This window comes from Pleurodeles waltl, chromosome 10 (assembly GCF_031143425.1).
Source record: "Pleurodeles waltl isolate 20211129_DDA chromosome 10, aPleWal1.hap1.20221129, whole genome shotgun sequence".
In the NCBI taxonomy this organism is placed as follows: Eukaryota; Metazoa; Chordata; class Amphibia; order Caudata; family Salamandridae; genus Pleurodeles; species Pleurodeles waltl.
In genome coordinates, this window is record NC_090449.1 from 417,113,421 (window position 1) to 417,141,087 (window position 27,667).

Consider the following 27,667-nt stretch of genomic DNA (forward strand, 5'->3'; position numbering starts at 1 on the left):
CTATTACTAGGGGCACTAGAATTTGCAGCATGGGTTGTGGTAGTGGGAGGTTTGGTGTTTTTCTTTGGACAACTGGAGTCAGTTGCCCAATGGCCTTTGACTTTACACAAATAACACCAAGGCTTTTTAGGTTGATTATTGGAAGAGGATATGGACCCACCACCCCCACCAGAGGATTTTTGTGGGCCTGATGAAGACTCAGTTTTACTTTTGTCCCCACCCTTGTCAGAAGACTTACCATCCTTCTTCTTGCCATCCTTGTCACCCCCTGTATGAATGTTTCTGTTCACTCTTGTTCTGACCCACTTGTCTGCCTTCTTTCCCAATTCTTGGGGATAGGTCAGATCGGAGTCCACTAGATATTGGTGCAACAAGTCAGACACACAGTTATTCAGAATATGCTCTCTCAGAATAAGATTATACAGGCTTTCATAGTCAGATACTTTACTGCCATGTAACCACCCCTCCAAGGCCTTCACTGAACAGTCCACAAAGTCTGTCCAGTCTTGAGAGGACTTGTTTCTGATGTCTCTGAACTTAATACTGTATTGTTCAGTGGTTAAGCCAAATCCACCCAAGAGTGTATCCTTCAAAACTGTAAAATTGTTAGCTTCACTTTCTCTAACAGTAAGGAGCCTATCCCTACCCTTTCCAGTGAAAGATAGCCACAAAATAGCAGCCCACTGCCTTTGAGGGACCCCCTGTACCATACAGGCCCTCTCAAGTGCAGCAAACCACTTGTTGATGTCATCCCCCTCCTTGAAAGGGGGGACTATATTTGCAGATTCCTGGAATCATGCTCTCTAACAGGATTACTATCAGGAATACTGCTGGTGCCACCATGGGGTCCAAACCCCAATCTCTGTCTGTACTTCTCCAGGTCTAGGGATTCCCTATCTAAGGCCAGCTGTTGCTGTTTAAGCTTCAGTCTGGTCTCTTCAACCCTCAACTTTTTGAGTTCCCTTTCTAACAAGTTATCCTCAGGGTGGGTGGGTTGGGAATGCTTTGACACAGATGACAAATTGGAAACAACAGAGAGGGATCTGTCCCTAACTGACTGAACCCTAGCAACTTGCCTCTAGGAATAAAGGAGGCCCTACTGTGATGGGAACCTCCTTTACTACCAACATTACTGGGTGTCCTGCTAGGGGGCAGATCATGTTCAGAACCCTCCCCACCTTCCTCAAGGTGCTCCCCTGAGTCAGAATGGGAACCTTCTATTAACCTCTCATCTGATGTGCCTGCTTGGGACTCATCATTTACAATAAGCATGTTAAACAGAAACTCTTTTGTAGGGTTCTTTCCTATCACTAAACCTCTATCTAAGCAGAGACTCCTTAGGCTCTTGTAATTCAAATTGTCATAAGTTGTATTGACAGTTTTAAGAGCTGAATCCATCACAGACATGATAGCAAAAGGTTTAGAGATAGTGAGAAGGAAGAAAAAGTTTCAGAACTTTTTAAAGAACAGAGAAAAAAACTTTTTCTAACTTTGAGAAACTTTTAGAAGTTTTAGAAAACTTTTCAGAACTTTGTAAAAAGTTTGAGAGAAGAAAAGCAAAACTTTTTGGTTAAGTGTACATACACTGAACTGTTTTGTATATGATTCTCTTATGAAAAGTACACAATGACAAAGTGGTAAGTAGTTACAAGTACTTATCCCACCGCTGCACAACCAATGTAGGAGGCTGGCCTGGCTTGTAGTGGGTACCAAAGGTACTTATACCTTGTGCCAGGTCAGTTATCCCTTATTAGTGTAGAAGAGGTGTTTCTACCATCTTAGGCTGATAGAAGGTAGCTATGGCAAAGCAGCTTAGGCTGAACTAGGAGACATGTACAGCTCCTACTATACCACTTGTATCATATGCACAATATCATAAGAAAACACAAAACACAGAGGGGGTCATTACGAGCTGCCCGCCAAGCGGTAACCGCCGTGCGGTCGCCAATGCGGCCGCACTCCCGCGGCCCCCATTACGACATCCCCGCTGGGCCGGCGGGGATGAGGCCGCAACATAGGAGCCGGCTCCTAATGGAGCCGGCGGTGTTGCGGCCGTGCGACGGGTGCAGTAGCACCCGTCGCGCATTTCACTGTCTGCTATGCAGAGGCCCCAGGACACCCCTTACCGCCAGCCTCTTCCTGGCGGAGCAAACCTGCAGAAACAGGCTGGCGGTAGGGGTGTCATAATCCCCAGGGCAGCGCTGTTTGCACTGCTTGCAGCACTGCCCTGGCGGATTATCACCGCCGGGGCTCAAACGGCGGGAAACCGCCGGCCCCGGCGGTGCGACCGCGGCGCTACCACCGCGGTCGTAATAAGGGCCTCCGTACCGCCAGCCAGTTGGCGGTACGGACGCCACATTACCCCTGGCGGTCAGGTCGTAATGACCACTAGAGTTACTAAAAATAAAGGTACTTTATTTTTATGACAATATGCCAAAAGTATCTCAGTGAGTACCCTCAGTAAGAGGATAAGTTATGTACACAAGTTATATGTACACAAACCAAAATTATGTAAGTAATAGCAAGAAAAGTAATGCAAACAGTGTAGAATTACAATAGATTGCAATAGGAGCACATAGGTATAGGGGCAACACAAACCATATACTCCAAAAGTGGAATGCGATCCACGAATGGACCCCAAACCTATGTGAGCTTGTAGAGGGTTGCTGGGACTGTAAGAAAACAGTGAGGGTTAGAAAAATAGCACACCCCAAGACCCTGAAAAGTAGGAGAAAGTACATCTACTACCCCCAAAGAGCACAGAAGTCGTGATAGGGAGATTCTGCATGAAGAACAAACACCAGCAATGCAACAACAGTGGTTTCCGGACCTGAGTACCTGTAAGACAAGGGGACCAAGTCCAATAGTCGCGACAGTGTCTAGAGTGGGCAGGAGCCCAGGAAATGCCAGCTGAAGATGCAAGGAAGCTGCCACCTGTTGGAAGAAGCTTGGAGTTCTGCAAGAAAGAAGAGGACTAGGGACTTCTCCTTTGGAAGACTGATGTCCCACGTCGCGATGCAGCTTGCAGAGGTGTTCCCACACAGAAAGACCACAAACAAGCCTTGCTAGCTGCAAGGGTTGCAGTAGAGGTTTTTGGGTGCTGCTGTGGTCCAGAAGGGACCAGGATGTCGCCACTTGGAGGAGGAGACAGGGGGGGCGCCCAGCAACTCAGGAAGCCCTCGCAAAAGCAGGCAGCACCCGCAAAAGTACCCTAGCAGGCACTTGGAAGAAAAGTGAACCGGAGTCCACGCGAAGTGTTGCAGTCTTTTGGTGCCTGCGTTAGCAGGGGGAAGATTCCGTTGACCCACAGGAGATTTCTTCGGAGCTTCTGGTGCACGGTGAAGGTAGGCTACCCCCAGAGCATGCACCACCAGGAAACAGTCGAGAAAGCCGGCAGGATTAGGCGCTACAATGTTGCTGGTAGTCGTCTTGCTACTTTGTTGCGGTTTTGCAGGCGTCCTGGAGCAGTCAGCAGTCGATCCTTGGTAGAAGGTGAAGAGGGAGATGCAGAGGAACTCTGGTGAGCTCTTGCATTCGTTATCTGAAGAATTCCCCAAAGCAGAGACCCTAAATAGCCAGAAAAGGAGGTTTGACTACCAGGTTAGGAGGATTGGCTACCAAGAGAGATAAGAGCCTATCAGAAGGAGCCTCTGACGTCACCTGCTGGCACTGGCCACTCAGAGCAGTCCAGTGTGCCTCCAACACCTCTGTTTCCAAGATGGCAGAGGTCTGGGACACACTGGAGGAGCTCTGGGACCTCCCCTGGGAGGTACTGGTCAGGGGAGTGGCCACTCCCCTTTCCTTTGTCCAGTTTCGCGCCAGAGCAGGGCTGGGGGATCCCTGAACCAGTGTAGACTGGCTTATGCAGAGATGGGCACCATCTGTGCCCATCGAAGCATTTCCAGAGGCTACTCCTTCCCAGCCCTTCACTCCTATTTCCAAAGGGAGAGGGTGTAACACCCTCTCTCAGAGGAAATCCTTTGTTCTGCCTTCCTGGGCCAGGGCTGCCTGGACCCCAGGAGGGCAGAAACTTGTCTGAGGGGTTGGCAGCAGCAGCAGCTGCAGTGGAGACCCCGGAAAGACAGTTTGGCAGTACCTGGGTACTGTGCTAGAGACCCAGGGGATCATGGAATTGTCCCCCCAATACCAGAATGGTATTGGGGTGACAATTCCATGATCTTAGACATGTTACATGGCCATGTTCGGAGTTACCATTGTGACGCTACACATAGGTAGTGACCTATGTGTAGTGCACTCGTGTAATGGTGTCCCCGCACTCGCAAAGTCCAGGGAATTTGCCCTGAACGATGTGGGGGCACCTTGGCTAGTGCCAGGGTGCCCACACAATAAGTAACTTTGCACCCAACCTTCACCAGGTGAAGGTTAGACATATAGGTGACTTATAAGTTACTTAAGTGCAGTGGTAAATGGCTGTGAAATAAAGTGGACGTTATTTCACTCAGGCTGCACTGGCAGGCCTGTGTAAGAATTGTCAGAGCTCCCTATGGGTGGCAAAGGAAATGCTGCAGCCCATAGGGATCTCCTGGAACCCCAATACCCTGGGTACCTCAGTACCATTTACAAGGGAATTATATGGGTGTACCAGTAGCCTGTTAGTGACAAATTTGGAAAGCAGAGAGAGCATAACCACTGAGGTTCTGGTTAGCAGAGCCTCAGTGAGACAGTTAGGCATCACACAGGGAACACATACAGGGCACATACCTATGAGCACTGGGGCCCTGCCTGGCAGGGTCCCAGTGACACATAGACTAAAACAACATATATACAGTGAAATATGGGGGTAACATGCCAGGGAAGATGGTACTTTCCTACAATACCCTCCCCCAGTGTGAGAAAGTAGCCTCTTTCTAGCCTGGTTACCCCCATTTTTGGCCTGATTGTGAGTGTTTGTCAGTGTGTTTTTCCTGTCTCACTGGGATCCTGCTAGTCAGGACCCCAGTGCTCATAGTTTGTGGCCTGTGTGTGTTGTCAGTATGCTTGACTGTGTCACTGAAGTTCTGCTAATCAGAACTCCAGTGCTTATTCTGTCTCTACTTACCAAAGTTGTCACTACAGTTTCGTGACTCCAGATTCCAATTCTGATTGACACACTGGACCCTCTTATAAGTCCCTAGTATATGGTACCAAGGTACCCAGGGCATTGGGGTTCCAGGAGAGCCTTATGGGCTGCAGCATTTCTTTTGCCACTCATAAGGAGCTCATACAAACCTTTCTTCAGGACTGCCACTGCAGCCTGAGTGAAATAGTGCACACACTATTTCACAGCCATTTCCCACTGCACTAAGTAACTTATAAGTCACCTATATGTCTAACCTTCATTTACTGAAGGCTCGGTGCAAACTTACTGTGTGTGAGGGCACCTTTGCACTAGAAAAGGTGCTCCCACGTTGTCCAAGGCCAATTCCCCAACTTCGTGAGTGCGGGGATACCATTATAACCCTGCACTACATATGTCAGCACATGTATGCAGCTTCACAATGGTAAATCCTAATATGACCATTTGAGGTGTCTAAGATCATGGAATTGACCCCCCAATCCAAATCTGGTATTGGGGGGCCAATCCCATGCCCCCTGGAGGCTCCACCATGGACCCCCAGGACTGCCAAACTAGCTCTCTGAGGTTTCCACTGCAGCCCCAGCTGCTACCACCTCACAGACAGGTTTCTGCCCTCCAGGGGATTGAGCAGCTCAATCCCAGGAAGGCAGAACAATGCATTTCCTTTAGGAGGGGGTGTTACACCCTCTCCCAGTGGAAATAGGTGTTACAGGCATAAGAGGGGTATCCTCCCAGAGCCTCTGAAAATGCTTTGAAGGGCACAATCGGTGCCCTCCTTACATAATCCAGTCTACACCTGTTCTGATGTGAAACAAGACAAAGAAAAGGGGAGTGACCACTCCCCTGTCCATCACCACCCAGGGGTGGTGCCCAGAGCTCCTCCAGAGCGTCCCTTGAGTTAGCCATTTTGGATTCCAAGGTGTGGGGGCACTCTGGAGAGCTCTGAGTGGCCAGTGCCAGCAGGTGACGTCAGAGACCCCTCCTGATAGGTGGGTACTGTAGGAAAGTACCATCTTGCCTGGCATGTTACCCCCATTTTTCACTGTATATATGTTGTTTTAGTTGTATGTGTCACTGGGACCCTGGTAACCCAGGGCCCCAGTGCTCATAAGTGTGCCTGAATGTGTTACCTGTGTAGTGACTAACTGTCTCACTGAGGCTCTGCTAATCAGAACCTCAGTGGTTATGCTCTCTCATTTCTTTCCAAATTGTCACTAACAGGCTAGTGACCATTTTTACCAATTTACATTGGCTTACTGGAACACCCTTATAATTCCCTAGTATATGTTACTGAGGTACCCAGGGTATTGGGGTTCCAGGAGATCCCTATGGGCTGCAGCATTTCTTTTGCCACCCATAGGGAGCTCTGACAATTCTTACACAGGCCTGCCACTGCAGCCTGAGTGAAATAACGTCCACGTTATTTCACAGCCATTTTACACTGCACTTAAGTAACTTATAAGTCACCTATATGTCTAACCTTTACCTGGTAAAGGTTAGGTGCAAAGTTACTTAGTGTGAGGGCACCCTGGCACTAGCCAAGGTGCCCCCACATTGTTCAGAGCCAATTCCCTGAACTTTGTGAGTGCGGGGACACCATTACACGCGTGCACTACATATAGGTCACTACCTATATGTAGCTTCACAATGGTAACTCCGAATATGGCCATGTAACATGTCTATGATCATGGAATTGCCCCCTCTATGCCATCCTGGCATAGTTGGCACAATCCCATGATCCCAGTGGTCTGTAGCACAGACCCTAGTACTGCCAAACTGCCCTTCCTGGGGTTTCACTGCAGCTGCTGCTGCTGCCAACCCCTCAGACAGGCATCTGCCCTCCTGGGGTCCAGCCAGGCCTGGCCCAGGATGGCAGAACAAAGGACTTCCTCTGAGAGAGGGTGTTACACCCTCTCCCTTTGGAAAATGGTGTGAAGGCAGGGGAGGAGTAGCCTCCCCCAGCCTCTGGAAATGCTTTCTTGGGCACAGATGTGCCCAATTCTGCATAAGCCAGTCTACACCGGTTCAGGGGACCCCTTAGCCCTGCTCTGGCGCGAAACTGGACAAAGGAAAGGGGAGTGACCACTCCCCTGACCTGCACCTCCCCTGGGAGGTGTCCAGAGCTCCTCCAGTGTGCTCCAGACCTCTGCCATCTTGGAAACAGAGGTGCTGCTGGCACACTGGACTGCTCTGAGTGGCCAGTGCCACCAGGTGATGTCAGAGACTCCTTCTGATAGGCTCCTTCAGGTGTTAGTAGCCTATCCTCTCTCCTAGGTAGCCAAACCCTCTTTTCTGGCTATTTAGGGTCTCTGTCTCTGGGGAAACTTTAGATAACGAATGCAAGAGCTCATCCGAGTTCCTCTGCATCTCTCTCTTCACCTTCTGCCAAGGAATCGACTGCTGATCGCGCTGGAAGCCTGCAAACCTGCAACATAGTAGCAAAGACGACTACTGCAACTCTGTAACGCTGATCCTGCCGCCTTCTCGACTGTTTTCCTGCTTGTGCATGCTGTGGGGGTAGTCTGCCTCCTCTCTGCACCAGAAGCTCCGAAGAAATCTCCCGTGGGTCGACGGAATCTTCCCCCTGCAACCGCAGGCACCAAAAAGCTGCATTACCGTTCCCTTGGGTCTCCTCTCAGCGTGACGAGCGAGGTCCCTCGAATCCAGCGACTCTGTCCAAGTGACCCCCACAGTCCAGTGACTCTTCAGTCCAAGTTTGGTGGAGGTAAGTCCTTGCCTCACCTCGCTGGGCTGCATTGCTGGGAACCGCGACTTTTGCAGCTACTCCGGCCCCTGTGCACTTCCGGCGGAAATCCTTTGTGCACAGCCAATCCTGGGTCCACGGCACTCTAACCTGCATTGCACGACTTTCTAAGTTGGTCTCCGGCGACGTGGGACTCCTTTGTGCGACTTCGGGTGAGCACCGTTTCACGCATCCTTGTAGTGCCTGTTTCTGGCACTTCTCCGGGTGCTACCTGCTGCTGAGAGGGCTCCTTGTTTTGCTCGACGTCCCCTCTCTCTGCTGGTCCAATTTGCGACCTCCTGGTCCCTCCAGGGCCACAGCAGCGTCCAAAAACGCTAACCGCCCGATTTGCAGCTAGCAAGGCTTGTTGGCGTTCTTTCGGCGGGAAAACACTTCTGCACGACTCTCCACGGCGAGAGGGATCCGTCCACCAAAGGGGAAGCCTCTAGCCCTTTTCGTTCCTGCAGAAACCTCAGCTTCTTCTGTCCAGTAGAAGCTTCTTTGCATCCACAGCTGGCATTTCCTGGGCATATGCCCATCTCCGACTTGCTTGTGACTTTTGGACTTGGTCCCCTTGTTCCACAGGTACCCTAGATTGGAAATCCACAGTTGTTGCATTGTTGGTTTGTGTCTTTCCTGCATTATTCCTCTAACACGACTTCTTTTTCCTTAGGGGAACTTTAGTGCACTTTGCACTCACTTTTCAGGGTCTTGGGGAGGGTTATTTTTCTAACTCTCACTATTTTCTAATAGTCCCAGCGACCCTCTACAAGGTCACATAGGTTTGGGGTCCATTCGTGGTTCGCATTCCACTTTTGGAGTATATGGTTTGTGTTGCCCCCATCCCTATGTTTCCCCATTGCATCCTATTGTAACTATACATTGTTTGCACTGTTTTCTAAGACTATACTGCATATTTTTGCTATTGTGTATATATATCTTGTGTATATTTCCTATCCTCTCACTGAGGGTACACTCTAAGATACTTTGGCATATTGTCATAAAAATAAATTACCTTTATTTTTAGTATAACTGTGTATTGTGTTTTCTTATGATATTGTGCATATGACACTAAGTGGAACTGTAGTAGCTTCACACGTCTCCTAGTTCAGCCTAAGCTGCTCTGCTAAGCTACCATTATCTATCAGCCTAAGCTGCTAGACACCCTATACACTAATAAGGGATAACTGGGCCTGGTGCAAGGTGCAAGTACCCCTTGGTACTCACTACAAGCCAGTCCAGCCTCCTACAGGTACCTGGGTAGGTAGCCAATCCCCCTCTCAGGGCTATTTAGGGTCTCTCTGTAGTAGGCTGGCCTGGTTTGTAGTGGGTACCTTGGGTACTTACACCTTATACCATGTCCAGTTATCCCGTATTAGTGAAATGTAGTAGTGTTCCAGCAGCTTAGGCTGATAAAGGTAGCTATAGCAGAGCAGCTTAGGCTGAACTAGGAGACATACAAAGCTCATGCAATACCACTTATGGTTACACAGTACTTATACAAAAGCAAAGACGATACTCAGAGTTACCAAAAATAAATGTATTTATTTGGGTGACACAGTACTAAAATTTCTTAGAGACAATACTCCTTCTGGAGGTAAGTATTATACACAATATATACACTAACACCACAATTAGACGAGTAAATAGTCATAGAACAATGCAAACAGTAGGAAATCCTATAGAATGCAATGGGAGAAAATAGGTCTAGGGGCAACACAAACCATATACTAAGAAAGTGGAATGCAAATCACAAATTCCCCCCTAGACAAGTGTAGTGTGTGCAGAATCGCTGGGAAAGTAAGAACACAATAAAGGTAAGTAAATTATCAGTATCTGATGGGAAGTCAAGTGGTGGTCCGACCTGGGTGTGTCCCTAAGAGAAAATCCTGCTAATGGTAAACAATCATTTTATGTGCAATATGGCCCATAATTTGCTTATTTTATTTTGCAGATCACCATTAAGGTGTTCAACTATACTGTGACTCTGGGAGTGTTAAGCAGAAAATAGTCTATATCATATCCCTAACATTGTTGTGAGATGTGTGGAAATGGAATTTACAAAGTGTGTGCTGTTATCGGATTTTATCCTTTTGGATATTCCCCAGCGAGGAATCACCTCAAAAATCAGAAAAATAGCAGGTGATTGATCAATGATATCAATAAAATCAATATGAAGAGCCTTAAAACGACCTTGTGGTAGTAGTATGGTTGAATGTGTTACCTTCAATGTGGGGTTTGGGGAGAATAGCTGGCAAATGGTACAAATATGAATCCCCATAGTAAGCATATCTTGGGGGTTGGGAATTAACCAATCTTGTTGTAACTGCACAGCCAAATGATTTCTCGTGATGAAGTGCAATTGACAAAGGGCTATTACGAGTAAGGCCGGAGGCCCCACTGGTTTATCTGTGGATATTTGTCTATAGATTAAATCACCCCCTGACTGGAAACCCCCTCTAGCCTCCCATATTTGTTTCTCATACAATGGAGTGGCTTCCTGCAGTTCTCGAAGATATAAATGTGCTGTCTCATCATAATGAGATATAATAATACCTGTGTTAGTGTTTGACTCAGGCTCATGCAGTGAGGCGGTATGGGCCATTAAGACTGGGATATATTGTGAACCTGATGATACGGATGGGGGGTGTGCCTAGCTGTATCTTTAGCTGCCCATTCTGCTAATGCATTCCCCCATGACACAAAGTCCTGTCCATTTGGGTGTGCCGTACACTTGACAACTGCTACTGCTTGCGGTAGGGCGAGTACCTCTATAAAGGCCTCTAAGAGATTCCTATGCATGACAGGGCTCCTGTCTTACTTGAGGAAGCCCCTTCACTATGTGAATTGTGTCTGAGGAATGGTGCTGCTGTGCTCAAACCACCGCTGTACCTGTGTCTCTTACTTCTGTGTCCTGGTTGATAGTGAAGGATCTGTCAACAAAATATACAATACGGGTGGGAATTGGATCCTCTGTTGCTTGGCTAGATTCATTAGGGACATATGTTGCACAGTTGTGTGCATGCTCCTCAGAGTCCAATTTAGGGTGAGAAAAAAATGTTGCAGGTCTCCCCTATGTCACTTTACAACTTTCAAGGATGAGAGTAACAGTATTACCCCGTACCCTGATACTTTCTGTGTAATTAGTATAGTCTTAGGCCCTCATTCCAACTACTGCCGCCCGCCATGCGGCCAAAAGACCGCTGCCGGCATTCCAACATTCCCGCTGGGCCGGCGGGCGCGAACCAAGTTAGCGCCCGCCGGCCCAGCGGGAATGAGGCTGCAACACAGAAGCCGGCTCCGAATGGAGCCGGCGGTGTTGCGGCCGTGCGATGGGTGCAGTTGCTAGGCAGACAGTGAAAAGCTGGCCGGGGCCCTGTTAGGGGACCCCTGCACTGCCCATGCCAGTGGCATGGGCAGTGCAGGGGCCCCCAGGGGCCCCAGGACACCCCTTACCGCCAGCCTCTTCCTGGTGGTGAAAACCGCCAGAAACAGGCTGGCGGTAAGGGGGTCAGAATCCCCAGGGCAGCGCTGCTTGCAGCGCTGCCATGGTGGATTCGCCCAGCCGGGGCAAAAACGGCGGGAAACCGCCGGCCCCAGGTTTTCCGACCGCAGCTTTACCGCCGCGGTCGGAATGGGCTTGGAAGCACCGCCAGCCTGTTGGCGGTGCTTCCGTCATTCTGCGCCCTGGCGGTCCATGACCGCCAGGGTCAGAATGACCCCCTTAGTCTTTTGAATGATGGCAAACACTGCATGTTCCACATAGAGTAACAGAGGTGCCCATGTGACAATTAGGGGTGCTTTTCTGTATCACAAACACTGCAGTGGTGAGGGCTTCTTCATAGGGGTAATGCCCTTTCATTACTGAGTCCAACAGACCACTGAAGTATGCAATGGCTTTGTGTCCTAAATGATATTTTTGTGAGGCCAGCCGTCATCACTTGACCATTTATGTGGCAGAAGAGATACAACTATTTGGTGTAGTTAGGTGGGCCCAAAACTGGGGTGTTTGTTTTCTCAGTTTTCAATCTAATTTCCCTCATTTCTGGTGTCCATGTTATTTTATCACATCTGTCTTTTGCTTACTTAATAGTGGTCAGCAGGGGTGCTATTAAAGGGCTGTAGTCAAAGACCCACTGCATCGCATAGTTGCAGAGGCCAAGGTACTCCTGCATATCCTTAACAGTTTCTGGTACAGTCATTTGGCGTATAGATACTGCCCTTTCAGGGGTCACTTGCTGACCAGAGGCTGACAGTAGTTGCCCTAGATAATATACCTCCTCCTGACAGTACTGAACTTTGTCTCCACTTTATATTCTTTCTGTGCAAGAGTGAACAGAAAAGACATAGGCCCTCATTACAACACTGGCCGTCTAAGACCACCAGGGCTGTTTTGTCGATTGCACCGCCTCTCGGGAATTACGACCGCAGCGGAAGCGCTGTGGTCGCACCGCCAGGACCGACGGTTTCCCGCCACATTGGTCCCGACGGTTTCCCGCCACATTGGTCCCGGCGGTTTCCCGCCACATTGGTCTCGGCGGACTTAATCCTCCAGGGCAGCGCTGCGTGCAGCGCTGCCGAGGGGATTACGAGTCCCCCTCCCGCCAGCCTTTTCATGGCGGTAGGAACCGCCATGAAAAGGCTGGCGGAAAGGGGAGTCGCGGGGCCCCCTGGCACAGTCCATGAAGCTTTTTACTGTCTCCATAGCAGACAGTGAAAAGTGCGACAGGTGCAACTGCACCCGTCGCACCGCCGCAACACCGCCGGCTCCATTCGGAGCTGGCTCCCATGTTGCGGCCGTCAACCCCGCTGGGCCGGCGGGCGGAAACTCGGTTTCCCCCCGCCGCCCCAACAGGGATGTCGAAATGGCCACTGCAGGAGTGCGGCCGCATTGGTGGCCCTATTGGCGGCCGCGCGGTGGTTACAACTTGGCGGGCGGCAAAAGTTGTAATGAGGGCCATAGTATCTTTCCTACACTGTTGCTCTGTGGGGCATCAAACAAGTATATTATCAACATATTTCAGTACTGTCACACTGAAATTTGACAGATCATTTTTCACTACTATGTTGAAAGTACTTGGAGATTCACAGTACCCTTAAGGCAAAAGAGAATACAAATTCTGAGTCCCGCGATAGGAGAATGCTGTCAAATAATGACTGTCTGTATGAAGACGGATGCTAAAGAAAGGGTGCTTAAGATCTATGACAGAAAAAAATGTGGCATCCTTTAGGATGTTTGTCAAAATAATTGAAGGGTCAGGGACATTTGGGAATGCTAGTCCCTCTACATCATTCAAGGGTGCAGGTCTTGAACCATACATCTAGTATTACCCTTAGATTTCTAAACTGAGTAGATCAGGGCATTACAAGGGGACACTCCAGAGTATATGACTCCTTGCTCTAATAATGCCTGTATAGAAGGGGTGATGTCCTCATCTGCTTTTTTGGAGAGGGGATACTGCCTTACCCTAGGTAGGAAAGCACCCTCTTTTAATGTTATTCTGAATAGGATGGCAGTGTGGATAAGGCCTACATCATGGGGACCCTTGGTCCACAGAGTATCTGGCACTTGGGAAAGATCTGCATCCCTGACAGAATCAAAGGCTCTGCCATGTGTGGGTGCCCTTCCTTCTAATAGTTTTCTTAGTGGTAAGTCATCCTGAAAAACTATAATCATTTTCTTAGGATCATCATCAAACTGCTAGTCATCCAATATTTCCTTGACCATTTTACTAGGCTCAATAAATACATGATGCATCCCCATAGAGCAGAGGTCTTCAAACTGGGGGGCGGGCCCCCCTAGGGGGGCCTGTAGTGATCCCAGGGGTGGCCCCAGACTCTGGCCAAAATAAATATTATACAGATAACAGGCCTTTGTTTTAAGCAGAAGCATGTTTTTGCAGTTTTTTAAAAGGTAACAGTACTTAACTGCAATGTTTAAATAGGTTTAGACATATTTAAACATTGCCATGTTTATAAAATAATTGTGAAAAATTCTGAGGGGGGCCGACTGATGTTTATTTTTCAACTGGGGGGGGCGCAGCATTAAAAAGTTTGGAGACCTCTGCCATAGAGCATGGTTGTGATCAAAGACTGTTAGAGTGCCCTTGGTCAGTGTTATTTCTAAGGCCTCTATATGTAATATCAATTCAGTGTCAGATATCTAGGAATCCTGCCGCTGCTGTTGAAAAAAGGAACTTTTGGGGTATCTGGACCTCCTTTCCCAGTAGCTCTGGAATTTCTGCTACTATTGTGTATATCACTGAGGTAACTGCCTCTGTAGAGGTGGGCCGAGCTCAGCTTTGGTCTCCTGTGGAAGAATCTACTGTTACAGCCATGATCCTAGAAGGAGGGATTCCAGGGGTAGAACAATCATAGTACAGCCAGGCTCAAAATGGATAGTCATGTTTAGTTTAACCATGAGATCTCTCCCGAATAAATATGCTGCGGTGGCCAGAGAAAATAGTAGGCAGCCATCAACATACCTCCCTTCTATCTCCATCTCCACCTGCTTAGTGAATGGAACCCTCATTACCAATCCAGATAATCCGTTTGTATCCATTGATCTGTTATAAATTGGGAGGGCTACCTCTCGGATGCAAGATCAGATTGCTGCCATATCTGTGAGGAATGCACACATCTTTTTATTGATAGCTACCATCACAGTGGGTTCCTCGCCTCACCTGGCCTGTGTGCCACTAATAATACTGGACATATGGGACAACTCTGTAGGCATCTTCATTGCATATACCATCCCATGTAATTCATTTGAAAGGGGTTTCCTCCTCTCACAATCACACCTCCTTGTCCACATTAGGGTGGAGTTGTCATCGGGGGTGCTTGGTAGTTTTGCTGTGGTGCCATTTGTTGCATCTGAGGCATTACTGGGTAGTGTGTATTTTGTTGTGGTGGCCGGGCTACATATATTATTTGTGGGGTTGCTTGTGGTTGCATTACTGCAGTCCCCGGCTGGTTATAAACCCCTGTCCTTCTACTTTGTCCATTCTGTATCACGGTCCTGCATTTGTTAATAAAATGTTCATGTCTGTGACAATAATGAAATTTCTGATCCATCATCTGGGGGCCTATCCTGCCCCTTCCTATATGTCCTCGTCCAACTCTGATATTTCCTTGTGCCCTTGCATTATTATTCTGTTGCAGGTTTTGTTGTTTGGCGTTCTGTAGGACTAGTCCCACAGTCATCACAGTCATCTGACTGGTGGTTGCTATTACAGCCCCTTAGGTTGCTTCCTTCTTTGCCAGTTTTCGCTGCACTACCTTGGCGGCTGCTTTCTCTATTACCTCTTGCTTGCTCCTCTCTCTCTCTCTTGTTTCTTTTTACAAACGTGTATTATGTGTGCCTGTATCTCTGTCCATGGTTTGGCCTTCAATGCCACTATATTGTCAAAATTATCCTGCATATTTGAGAGTAAACCTTTCTTAACTACATTATAGAACCACACAGCATTTCCACTGTTACAGCCCAACCCTGGCCTACTTCTTGAATCCATTTCTCTTTCATCCTGCTGAGGAATTGGGTGGAGTCCTCATTGGGCTGCATTGATTGAGCCACGAGAGACCCAATGTCTGGACTATTGGGATACATTCTCCTCAGCTGATCCCAGACTACTGTCTGAACCAAGTTAAATGGGGACTCATAATACCTGGTTTCAGTAATGGTGACATTTCTCACTCCAGTTTCAGTCCCATCCCCTATAAGGGAGCTAAGTAGACTCTATGGGGGTCATTCTGACCCCGGACGGTGGCGGAAGCCGCCGGCCTGGCTGGGACCGCCAGAATACCGCTGCGTGGTCAAAAGACCGCCTCGGGTATTCTGGTTTCCCGCTGGGCTGGCGGGCGACCGCCAGAAGGCCGCCCGCCAGCCCAGCGGGAAACACCCTTCCATGAGGATGCCGGCTCCGAATGGAGCCGGCGGAGTGGAAGGGGTGCGACGGGTGCAGTTGCACCCGTCGTGATTTTCAGTGTCTGCATGGCAGACACTGAAAATCTTTGTGGGGCCCTGTTACGGGGGCCCCTGCAGTGCCCATGCCATTGGCATGGTCACTGCAGGGGCCCCCAGGGGCCCCACGACACCCCATACCGCCATTCTGTTCCCGGCGGCCAAAACCGGCAGGAACAGGATGGCGGTATGGGGGTTGGAATCCCCATGGTGGCGCAGCAAGCTGCGCCGCCATGGAGGATTCCCCAGGGCAGCGGGAAACCGGCGGTACACCGCCGGTTTTCCGTTTCTGACCGCGGCTGTACCGCCGCGGTCAGAATGCCCATGGGAGCACCGCCAGCCTGTTGGCGGTGCTCCCGCGGTCGTTGGCCCTGGCGGATTTTACCGCCAGGGTCAGAATGACCTCCTATATGTCCCCTGTTGCCAGGGTGATGTCTGCAGATTATTTTTCAAAGGTCCTAATTCATTTTCCTGCTCCCTCTGCAAGTTGTGGTAACAACTATTTGTAGGTTTCCTTATCAATTTGTGACCAGGGAACATAATAAGTTGCCCCAGGTCCCTTACACATTAGGGGCATCTGGTGTACAGGGATAAAATGATGTTGGGAATTATGCTGTCTGGCATATCTTTGCCAGACTTTTCCAAGAGTCCCTATCTGGATCCCTGTCACCATTGAAGATGCAATCCTCAGTGTTTGCCATGTGGGTTGAAGGATCCTTCTCTTGGCCACAGGCTCATCTACAGGGCAAAACCTTCAGTCCACCCTGTTAAATTGACAGTAAAGGGTACGACAATATACCAACTGTTTGGGGGTGAGATCACTGCTATGTGGAGCTGACTAAACATGTATCTGTTGCATCAGTCTATCATGTAGTGTCAACCCCCCCCCCCGGTAACCTCATTAGATCCGATTCTGGGATATGGCTTACCACGTGTTTTCTCTGAAGCTGCAACTGCTCGACCTCTGTCACTCGGGGTTTCGTGGAATTAGAGACAGTGCCCTGCTGCCCTTCTCTAGTGGTTTTTATAAACATATTAGTGTGGCTCGGTGACCTCATTGATCCATCCATATGGTCAAGGTCGATAATGGGCCTCTCTTGGGTACTACTGTTGTAAGTGCAGCTTCTAGCCTTGGGTGATTGAAGTATCTGACCCATGTTATCTGGAAGCCTATGTATTGATCCTATTATGTCTGCCATCCTCCCATGACTTCCCTGAATTTGTTCTGATATATTATTGTGATGTTTTTCTCTCCCTGTGTCCTGCACATTTCTTCTGTCTTCACTTTGTGACAACCATTCCTGAATGCTCTGTGGTGAAACTGTAACGCTTCCCTTCATCTTCTGCCAAGGTGGAAAATTAGCCCCAGTCTTTTTAGGTTCCTCATCTTTTCCTCAAGGTGCTGGCCATCAGGCCATACTAACAGCTCTATCTGCATAATCATTCCACGTTGCATCTTCTGCATCTCTTCCTTGTGGGGTGGGTACCCATTCCTTGACTACCCCCCCGTTATGCTTCTTTTTTGTATGATGTTACTGATAGGATGAGTGACTGGCCATCATTGTACCTGGACCCAGCCCTTCGTCTCTAACCTCCTGATCTAAATTGAATGTAAACTGTGCTTCAAATTGTCCTGAACACTGAGAGTAAGCCACCCTTGTTTGTTGTTTGGGAGTGCTTGTGCATTTTGGCTTTGGTAGCTATAGGACAACACTAGGGGGTCCCTTCAGAGACAGTGGAGAGGTCTCAACCTTGGGATTCTCAAAATCTCCTCATAGCTTCTTGTAATTGCACTAGTGGATAAATCTTGGGTACCTTGGAAGAGATATTTGTAGGGTCATATGGAGGTGGCAGAGCAGATGAGGTATGCCGGTATTTGAAGAGTCTTTATACTTCTCACACAAGACTCACCAAAGGGCTAAGGTAGCCTCCTGCTTCTGCAACTTAACTCCTGTGTATTTGGTTTTGAGGTGCATGGCAGTATGGTCTAATATCTTATCATCAAATGTCATTTTCTGTGACCATACTCTGTGTAGCCTTGAATCATTCTTCACAGTTTATCTATAACCTTTTCTGATCAGCAGGAAAGGTCTTCTGTATGTATTCTAAGGGAGTTTCTGGTAATTGTTGTAATTTGGCTTTTTATCTGTTCACTCAATGTTTGACCTATTCAAAAAGTATTTTTCTGAATATTTAAACTATTCCTCACAAGAAAAGGAATCCATCAATTTGTTTCTTAGTTATTGTATCATAAAATCATAAAATTACATTACCCTGTGGACATAATTCTGTTTATATGTATATACATATATTTATCACCAATATGTTTTTCCCCTTAGATGTAAATGCTTTTCTAACTATTTCTAAATCTGTTACAGTCCCTTGCCCTAAACAACACACTAGGTCAGTAGTTTTCAGTCGCTTTCTTAGGAGAGGATTAGTTCATTTCATGGACATCATAGGCCAAAGAATGACTTCCAGTCGTAAGGTTCGGGGTCTGTTGATTCAAGTGTTCTGTTCTTTTCTCAGGACTAAAGTTTAACAACATCAGTCTTTCAACCGTCCCTTGTGCCAAAAAGTCTGAAGACAGATTCAGTCATCTATACTATCTTGACCACTTCCAAAGATGCATTGGGATTAAGTGTCTGCCAACTATACTCTGTGCTTAACTAATATTGTGTGATATTACATACACAAGTTCACATGGGATTACATATTACATTTTATCCACCATTATCATTTGCAAAGAAAAGGTCATATAATATACAAACATGGAACTTAGTCAGCATTGGTCTCACCTTAAAGACAGCAACTTTGGGTCCTACCTCCGTGAATAGGCAAAATTTTAGGTAACACATTGGTGGTCATTACAACCCTTGTGGTCGGTGTTAAAGCGGCGGTAAAACCGCCAACAGGCCGGCGGTAAAAAAAATGGAATCACGACCGTGGCAGAAACCGCCAACATAGACAGCCACTTTAACACTCCAACCGCCACGGCGGTACAAACAAACACCGCAGCGGTAACCGCCAACAGACAGGTGGAACACAATGTACCGCCCACAGTATTACAATAGGCCAATCCGCCACCTTTTCCGGGGCGGATTCACCGCAAACAAAAACGCGGCGGAAACAGGAATTGGAAGGGAATACGCTCACCTCTACACACCCCACGAGGAACCAGGACGCCATGGAACCGGAACTCCAGATTCTCCCTGCCTTTGTCTTCCTGCTCCTCTACCAGGAGCACGAACGCCGGCGGCGACGACCACGGTGAGTACTGCACCTACGACACAGGGGAGGGGGGGAGGGAAAAAAGAGTGACACACACACACAACACCCCCACCCACACCCCCACCCTCACTCACTACAACACACACACTAATACATATTGATACATTGCAGTTACACCCCCCAACCCCCGGGAAGAATACAAAGACAAAAGGAAATTATTTGAACGTTTATAATCTATTACAATCCAGTACTCAAAAATATATATACACTACAAACAAATATATACACCAAGAATTCAAGTCCAGGTATTGCACCATTAAAGTCTGTGGACCATTGGGCCCAAAATGCATGGGCGAGGCCCACACTCAATACCCGATCAAAATGGAGAGAACACTGCAGGGGCATCAGATAGAAATACAACAGGCACCTCAGGGGGAAGGGAAGGGGAGGCACCTCAGGGGGAAGGGAAGGGGGGGCACCTCAGCCGGATGAGTGCACGACGCCAGATCCACAAGGCGGCTCCATGACCACTGCTGCATCCTGGGGAGTGCAAAGCCACAGTCTCACAAGTCTTTTCAGTGGGTGGGTTGCTCACTTGTTAATCCTGGGGAGGGCAAAGCCACAGTCTCACAAGTCTTTTCAGTGGGTGGGTTACCCACTGCTGTATCCTGGGGAGTGCAAAGCCACAGTCTCTCAAGTGGATAACAGTCTCCACCGGTTCTGGAAGGGGCTTGGTGCCCAGAGTGCTTCATCCTGCCAAGGACAGAGGTAGTGGATGTCTTTCTCCACTGGTTCTGGAGGGGGCTTTGTGCCCAGAGTGCTTCATCCTGCCAAGGACAGAGGTAGTGGATGTCTTTCTCCACTGGTTCTGGAGGGGGCTTTGTCCCCAGAGTGCTTCATCCTGCCAAGGACTGAGGTAGTGGATGTCTTTCTCCACTGGTTCTGGAGGGGGCAAGGTGCCCAGAGTGCTACAACCTGCTCGTAGTGGACTCAGTAGCGTTGGAGCTTTCTGCACTCATTGGCCTGCGGTGCTGGTGGCGGCAGTGTCCTGTGAAGCGGTGCTGGTGGTGGCGGTGTCCTTGGCAGCGGTGCTGGTGGTGTTCTGTGAAGCGGTGCTGGTGGTGGTGGTGTCCTTGGCAGCAGTGCTGGTGGCGGCGGTGTCCTTGGCAGCGGTGCTGGTGGTGGCGGTGTCCTGTGATCCGGTGCTGGTGGCGGCAGTGTCCTGTGAAGCAGTGCTGGTGGCGGTGGTGTCCTTAACAGCGGTGCTGGTGGCGGCAGCGTCCTTGGCAGCGGTGCTGGCGGTGTCCTTGGCAGTGGTGCTGGTGGTGGCGGTGTCCTGTGAAGCGCTGCTGGTGGCGGCGGTGTCCTGTGAAGCGGTGCTCGTGGCGGCGGTGTCCTTGGCAGTGGTGCTGGTGGCGGTCTTGTCCGCCGTGCAGGTTTGCGGCGACTTGCCTTTCTTTCTGTGCCCCTTCCCCACCTTGGATGGTGGGGCAGCTGTCTTCCCACTCCTAACTGAACTCCTGGGAGAGCCTTTGGTACCAGATGTGTTGCCTTTCTCCCGCCGGGCAGTGACCAACTTTTTATGCTTCTGAGGTGGGGGACAGTCCGTGGTCTGGCTCCTTGGCACACTGGCTGCCCTGCTGCTTGGCGCACTCCAGAAGCCGGTTACTGCTGGCACCACTGTTCTCGGTGATGTGGTGGCTGAGGTGCTGGGTTGGGACCTGGAAAGGCGGGCTCTAGGGGACTGAAGGGGTGTGGGAGGTGAGGGGAAGAGGTCAAGGTTGGACAGGAAAAGTTTTTGGGACACATTGGGACGGGTAGATGGAGGGGGTTTGGGAGTGAAGGAAGAGGTAGTGGTTGTAGGAGGTATACGTTTGCTGACTTTGGGTGAAGGTGCATGGGCTGGATGCTGTAGTGAGGTGGATGGCTGTTGGGTGGGTGTGTGGCTGCGTTTGTGTACCTTGGGAGGTGGGCTCACAGACACACTGGGAGAGGACACAGGGGATGTGTGAATGGTAGTGGGGGTGGTGAGTGCACGTGAGTGGCGTGTGGTGATGGGTGTGCTGGTGATGGATGTAGTGGCTGAAGATGTAGTGCATGCAGTTGTGAGTGGAGGCGAGACAGGGAGGGAGGAGGGAGACGAGGAGGAGGGGGACTCAGTGGAGGCAGTGGATGTTGGTATGTGTGCATGGGTATGATGCTTGTGTGAATGCCTGTGGGATGTGTGGTGCTTATGTTTGCCAGAGCTTCCCTTGTGTGTTAAGGTGTGTGCATGGTGGTCTGATGGTGTGCTTGGGATAGGCTGAGGTACAGGAGATTGGGGCTGGGTGGAGGAAGTTTGAGGGGAGAGGCTGGACACAGGGACAATGGCTGCCATCAGTGCTGAGGCCAGAGTCTGAAAAGCTTGCTGTTGGGCTGCCTGATCAGAATGAATGCCCTCCAGGTATGCATTGGTCTGTTGCAACTGCCTCTCTACACCCTGGATGACATTCAAAATGGTGGACTGCCCAACAGTGAGGGATCTGAGGAGGTCAATGGCCTCCTCACTGAGGGAAGCAGGGCTGACAGGGGCAGGGGCTGAGGTGCCTGGGGCGAAGGAGATGTCCACCCTCCTGGGTGAGCGGCCACGGCGCACATGCTGAGGGGCTGCTGGGAGGGCGGTGCTGGTAGAGGGGGTGGCAGCTGTACCTGTAGATGCGGGGGGCACAGAGGGGCCTGCTACCGCAAGGGAGCTCCCATCAGAGGAGGAGTCCGTGTCGCTGGTCTCAGCTCCCGTCACTGCCGTGGAGCTCCCCTCGCCCTCCGTCCCACTGGTGGCTTCAGACTCCGTTGTGTCGCCCTCCAGGGCCATGTGGGATGCAGCTCCCTCCTGCTCCGGTGGCACAGCTCCTCTGCCTGATGATGCTAATGCACACAAGAACAGAGAGACCACAAAAAGGGGGGGGAAGATAGAAGAAAGACATGTTCAGTGCATGGAACACCGCTACCTTTGGCGGACACTACAGACACAGAAGCCCCCTGCACTACGCTGTGCAGTTTGAGTACCCTAATTAATCACAGGGACATGGGTTACAAGGCCTATGCCCGATTGCTGCACACATGGAAGTCGCAGGAGCCTGACTAGGTGTAGTTGCCTCTGAACACAGGTGAGGGGGGTGCCACGTGGCCTGCCTTACGAAGGGACCTTGCCTACTAAACACGCCCTGGCCTAGGGGAACCCACAGCCCACCTCCCCCACCCAGACACCTCCAATGCGTGCTGGATCAGCTGAATGAGAGTGTACTCACCCCCTTGTGGCTGCTGTGATGCCCTCAAGCGCCCCTCCAACTCCGGATACGCAACCGCCAGGATCCGGAACATCAGGGGGGTCACGGTGCGACGGGCACCCCTCCCACGTTGGGAGGCCATCCCCAGCTTGGCCTCTGCCATCTTCTTGCTCCAGCGGCGAATGTTCCACCATCTTTTCCGGTAGTGGGTGCTCTGTCTGTGGTGGACCACCAGGGTCCGGACTTCCTTGGCGATGGCACGCCAAATATCCTTCTCCTGGTGGGCGCTGACCTTCAGGAATAGTACAGGGGGAAAGGAGAAGATATAACCGTCTGCAACGTCACAGTCATTGGCCCGTGTCCCTACCCTTGCCATGACGCACATCCACTCACCGTCGTTTCATGCACACCTCATTCTCCCCCCCCATCTTCCCTCCACACCACTCCACACAGGCATTGCCCATACAGCATGGTCACAGTGTACTTACCTGTTTGTCTAGAGGACCGTAGAGTAGCGTGTACTGGGGTAGGACCCCATTCACTAGTTTCTCCAACTCCTCCGTGCTGAAGGCAGGGGCCCTTTCCCCAGACACATGAGCCATTGTCTCTTCTAGACTGAGGTCACAGCAGCATTTGCAGTGTGGGTCCTCTACTGTCGAACATCAGGTATCAAGTGATTGAACAGAGAGAAAATGGCGGTCACGTCCGCGGCGGTGCGTACCGTCACTGCCGGCGTACATCGTCATTGGCTCCTGGGACCCATAGGGTCCAATGTTAACCAATGCAGGATTGCGCCGCGGTCTTCGACCACCTACCTCGACGGTGTACAACGCCAGTGCAGTTACCTCATATCCCCTTGTCCCACATTACAGGTCAGGCAGCCGCCATTTCAGGGGGCATTAATTTTAAATGCGTCACACATATCTAGGCCTTGCATAGACATCAAGACAGGCACATATCGGATTAAAAAATTTGTGGAATAAAGTTGTGTTTTCGTGCCTCAGTGTTAGCTGCCTCTCTGCTCGCTGTTCTCCTCCATAGAGCACGTCCACTGGGGCAGGTGAGGAGATGGCGGCATACTGCGGTGTACAGACCACTGGTGGACCTGTCGACAATGGAAGAGCGACATGTAATTGCCACCTACAGACTGGACCGTGCCACAATCCAGGAACTTTGTGCCCAGTTGGAGCCAGACCTGATGTCAGCTATCCGCCATCCCACAGGAATCCCCCCTCTAGTGCAGGTCCTGTCAGTACTCCATTTCCTGGCAAGTGGGTCTTTTCAGACGACAGTGGTCATAGCATCAGGTATGCCCCCAGCCAATGTTCTCTAACGTGTTGTCCAGAGTGTTGTCTGCCCTGCTGAAACACATGCGCAGCTACATCGTTTTCCCTCAGGTGAAGGATTTGCCTACAGTGAAAGGTGACTTCTATGCCCTGTGACATATCTCCAACATCATTGGTGCCATTGATGGGACACATGTGGCCTTGCCCCCCCCCTCCCACAGGAGTGAACAGGTGTACAGAAACCGGAAGAGTTACCATTCGATGAATGTGCAGATGGTGTGTTTGGCCGACCAGTACATCTCCCATGTGAATGCCAAGTTTCCTGGCTCAGTGCATGACGCTTACATTCTGAGGAATAGCAGCATCCCTTATGTGATGGGGCAACTCCAGAGGCACCGTGTGTGGCTATTAGGTGAGGACATGGACCCTGTACAGTGCGACTAGGTGTCTGGGTCTGGGGATATCCCTAAGAGTTAGTGTGTGTCTAACAGATTTCCCTCAACATTAGCAGGTGACTCTGGTTACCCCAACCTGTCATGGCTACTGACCCCAGTGTGGAATCCCAGGACAATGGCAGAGGAATGCTACAATGAGGCCCATGGGCGAACTAGGAGGGTTATAGAGAGGACCTTCGGCCTCCTGAAGGCCAGGTTCAGGAGCCTCCATCTGACAGGTGGTTCCCTATTCTACTCACCAAAGAAGGTGTGCGAGATCATCTTGGCCTACTGCATGCTTCACAACTTGGCTCTGCAACAACAGGTGCCTTTTCTGCAGGAGGATGGTCCAGATGGACGTCTTGTGGTAGCTGTGGAGCCTGTGGACAGTGAAGACGAGGAAACAGAAGAGGAAATCGACAACAGAAACACAGTGATTCATCAATACTTCCAGTGAGACACAGGTAAGAAGACATCACTGCCTTCTACATCTGATACCCTTGTTCTACCTCTCATCTGTCTGTCACTTCCACCCAGTGTATGGACCCTGAGTTGTCACTTTCCCTTTCAATTTCATAGATGTGGGTCCCACTGTGTGACATCTGCTTTGTTTCCTCATGGACTAGAGCTGTGTGACATAGGTATGTTGACAATACAATGGATATAGCAGTTTTCCACAGTTATTGTAAATACACATTTTCGAAAGCACAGACTGACTCAGATAGTTTTGTGATTTAAGGGTGTTTATTTAAGTGCTAAATAGTGGAGGGAGTTGTAAAATGGTCAGGGGTGATGGTGGAGGAATGTCCATGGCAGAGTCCAGTCTATTAGTCTCATAGGTGCATTGTCCAAAGGGGCATAGGAAGTGGAGCTGGGGCAGTTTAAGGATGGATAGGGTGACAAGTGGGACAGAAGGATGACAATCAGGGTGGTCTCATTTTTTGGCAGGAGTCTTGGCATTGTTCTCTGTCTTTGTCCTGGATCTCAGGGACCGCTTGCGGGGTGGTTCTCCATCTGCAGGGGGTGGGGTGCTGGTGTTGTGGTCCTGTGGCGGTGCCTCCTGTCCACTAGCGCCGGCGGAGGTGGTGGGCAGTTCATCGTCCAGGCTAGTGTCAGGGGCCCCTTGTTGTGCCACAGTCTCCCTCCTGGTGTTCACGAGTTCCTTCAGCACCCCTACAATGGTGCCCAGGGTGGTATTGATGGATTTGAGTTCCTCCCTGAACCCCAAATACAGTTCCTCCTGCAGCCGCTGGGTCTCCTGAAACTTGGCCAGTACCGTTGCCATCGTCTCCTGGGAATGGTGGTAGGCTCCCATGATGTTGGAGAGGGCCTCGTGGAGAGTGGGTTCCCTGGGCCTGTCCTCCCCTGTCGCACAGCAGCCCTCCCATTTCCCCTGTGTTCCTGTGCCTCTGTCCCCTGAACCGTGTGCCCACTGCCACTGCCCCCAGGTCCCTGGTGTTGTAGGGGTGGTGGGTTAGTCTGTGTTCCCAGTAGTGGTGGACACACTGCTCCTTGACATGTCCTGGGGACAGAGGTATGGGCCCGCTGGGTGGGTGCTGTGCTGGTGTTTCCAGAGGGGGGAGGCTCTGTTGTGGCTTGTGCCAGTGTGAGGGGAACTGACTGTCCCGAGGTCCCAGATAGGCCGGGCTGGTCATCTAGATCCAGTTGGACAGAGCTGCTGTCATCACTGTGGGCCTCTTCTGTGGGTGGAGTGGACATGTCTGGAACCTCCTGTCCGGTGACGTTGGGTAGGGGTCCTGCAGGGGTGTAAAGGCATGATTATTGCATCTGTGTGTGCCATGGTGTGCAATGGGTGGGTGACCCCGTACCCCAGTACTTGCATTCTTGTGTAGGACCTTGTGTGCTAAATGTTTAGGGGTGTGTGTGGGTATGTGCAGTGGCCATGCATTGGTTATGTGTGTCTATGTTTTGTTGTTGCATGCAGGGCTTGGTGTTGGGATGTGTGGTTTGTGATAGTGGGACATGTGTGAGGAGTTGGAGTGATGGGGGTGAGGGCAAGGGTGGGGTTATGTGATAGCATGCAGGTAGGGTGGGGGATGAAGTATTTAAAGATTTGCCTTACCAGAGTTCATTCCTCCAGCTACTCCTGCGAGGCCCTCAGGATGCAGTATAGCCAAGACCTGTTCCTCCCATGTTGTTGGTTGTGGGAGAGGAGGTGGGGGTCCGCCGCCAGTCCTCTGAACTGCAATGTGATGTCTTGAGACCATGGAACGTACCTTCCCCCGTAGGTTGTTCCACCTCTTCCTGATGTCATCCCTAGTTCTTGGGTGCTGTCACACTGCGTTGACCCTCTCCACGATTCCGCGCCATAGCTCCATCTTCCTAGCTATGGTGGTGTGCTGCACCTGTGATCCGAATAGCTGTGGCTCTATCCAGATGATTCCCTCCACCATGACCCTGAGCTCCTCCTCAGAAAACCTGGGGAGTCTTTGCGGTGCCATGGGGTGGTGTGGATGACGTGTGGGGTGGTGTGTGTTGTGATGTGTGGGGTGATGTTTAGGGGTGTGTGGTGTTTTGTGCGTGGATGTTGTGTGAGTGATGGTGTTGAGTGCCTGTGGATGCTAGTTTGTAGATGGTGGTGTCTCTCTCTGGCCTTCAGTCGCAATTGTGGTCGTAAGGGTTTGTGGGTGATGTGGGTGTGTGTTTTGTATTGTATTGGATGTGTGGGAGTGGTGTGTGTATGTGTATCAGGTGTGTGTATTTGTAATTGTCCAATGTGGTTGTGTTTTGTAAGTGTGTGTGTATTTTGAGCGCCGCGGTGTGTACCGCCAATGGAATACCGCGGTTGAAAGACCGCTGCGTAGATTTGTGGGTTGTGATAGTGTGGATGTATTCCTGTTGGCGTGACGGTGGAGGTTTTGTTATCGCCAGTTTATCACTGACCTTTGGTGTGGCGGACTTGTGTGGGTGTCTGGATTTTGGCGGATTCTGGGCTGTGGGTCGTAATAGCTGTGGTGGAATTCCGCGGCGGTGTGTTGGCGGTCTTCTGCACGGCGGTAAGTGCCATTTACCGCCAATGTTGTAATGACCCCCATTGTCTGTTTACCTTGTCATAAATATGCAAAAGCCTATTCAGCGGACTAGGCGGTATTCGGGTGGCAGGACTCGGATGTGGACAAACAGAACTCCTGGCTGTCTCACCAAATGTTGGTGGAAAAATAGTATAAAGAGAGACAAGACTTCTCTGTCAAGGTAAAAGTAGGTTTAACCACAACGACTGGGAGAACAGTCACCTCTGTGGAGCTGAAAAGCTAATCTCAAACGAATGCTTGCAAGCAGCCCTTTATACAGTCACAAACATGCTAACTTCATACATAATATCTTAACCAACAACACAGTCACAGAATAAAAAAGTTAATAATATACTTTCACATAAACACCACACCACCTGCGTCCTTAAACTTGTGAAATCTTCTTTTGGTTTCCCTTATCGTAATCATCACAGAGCTTTGATAAAATATTAACCTTCCTTCCCTGAGTGTGTAAGTGTTTATGGCTCTGTTCCCAAGATTTCTTATCTGACTATGTATACTCTTGACTAAAGTTACCTTTGAGCAATATTTCAAAGTCACGTCTCTATTGCATTTGAAAATGTAAGACGTACTTGTGCACTGTGATCATATACTATTCAAGGCTTGCTAAACATGTT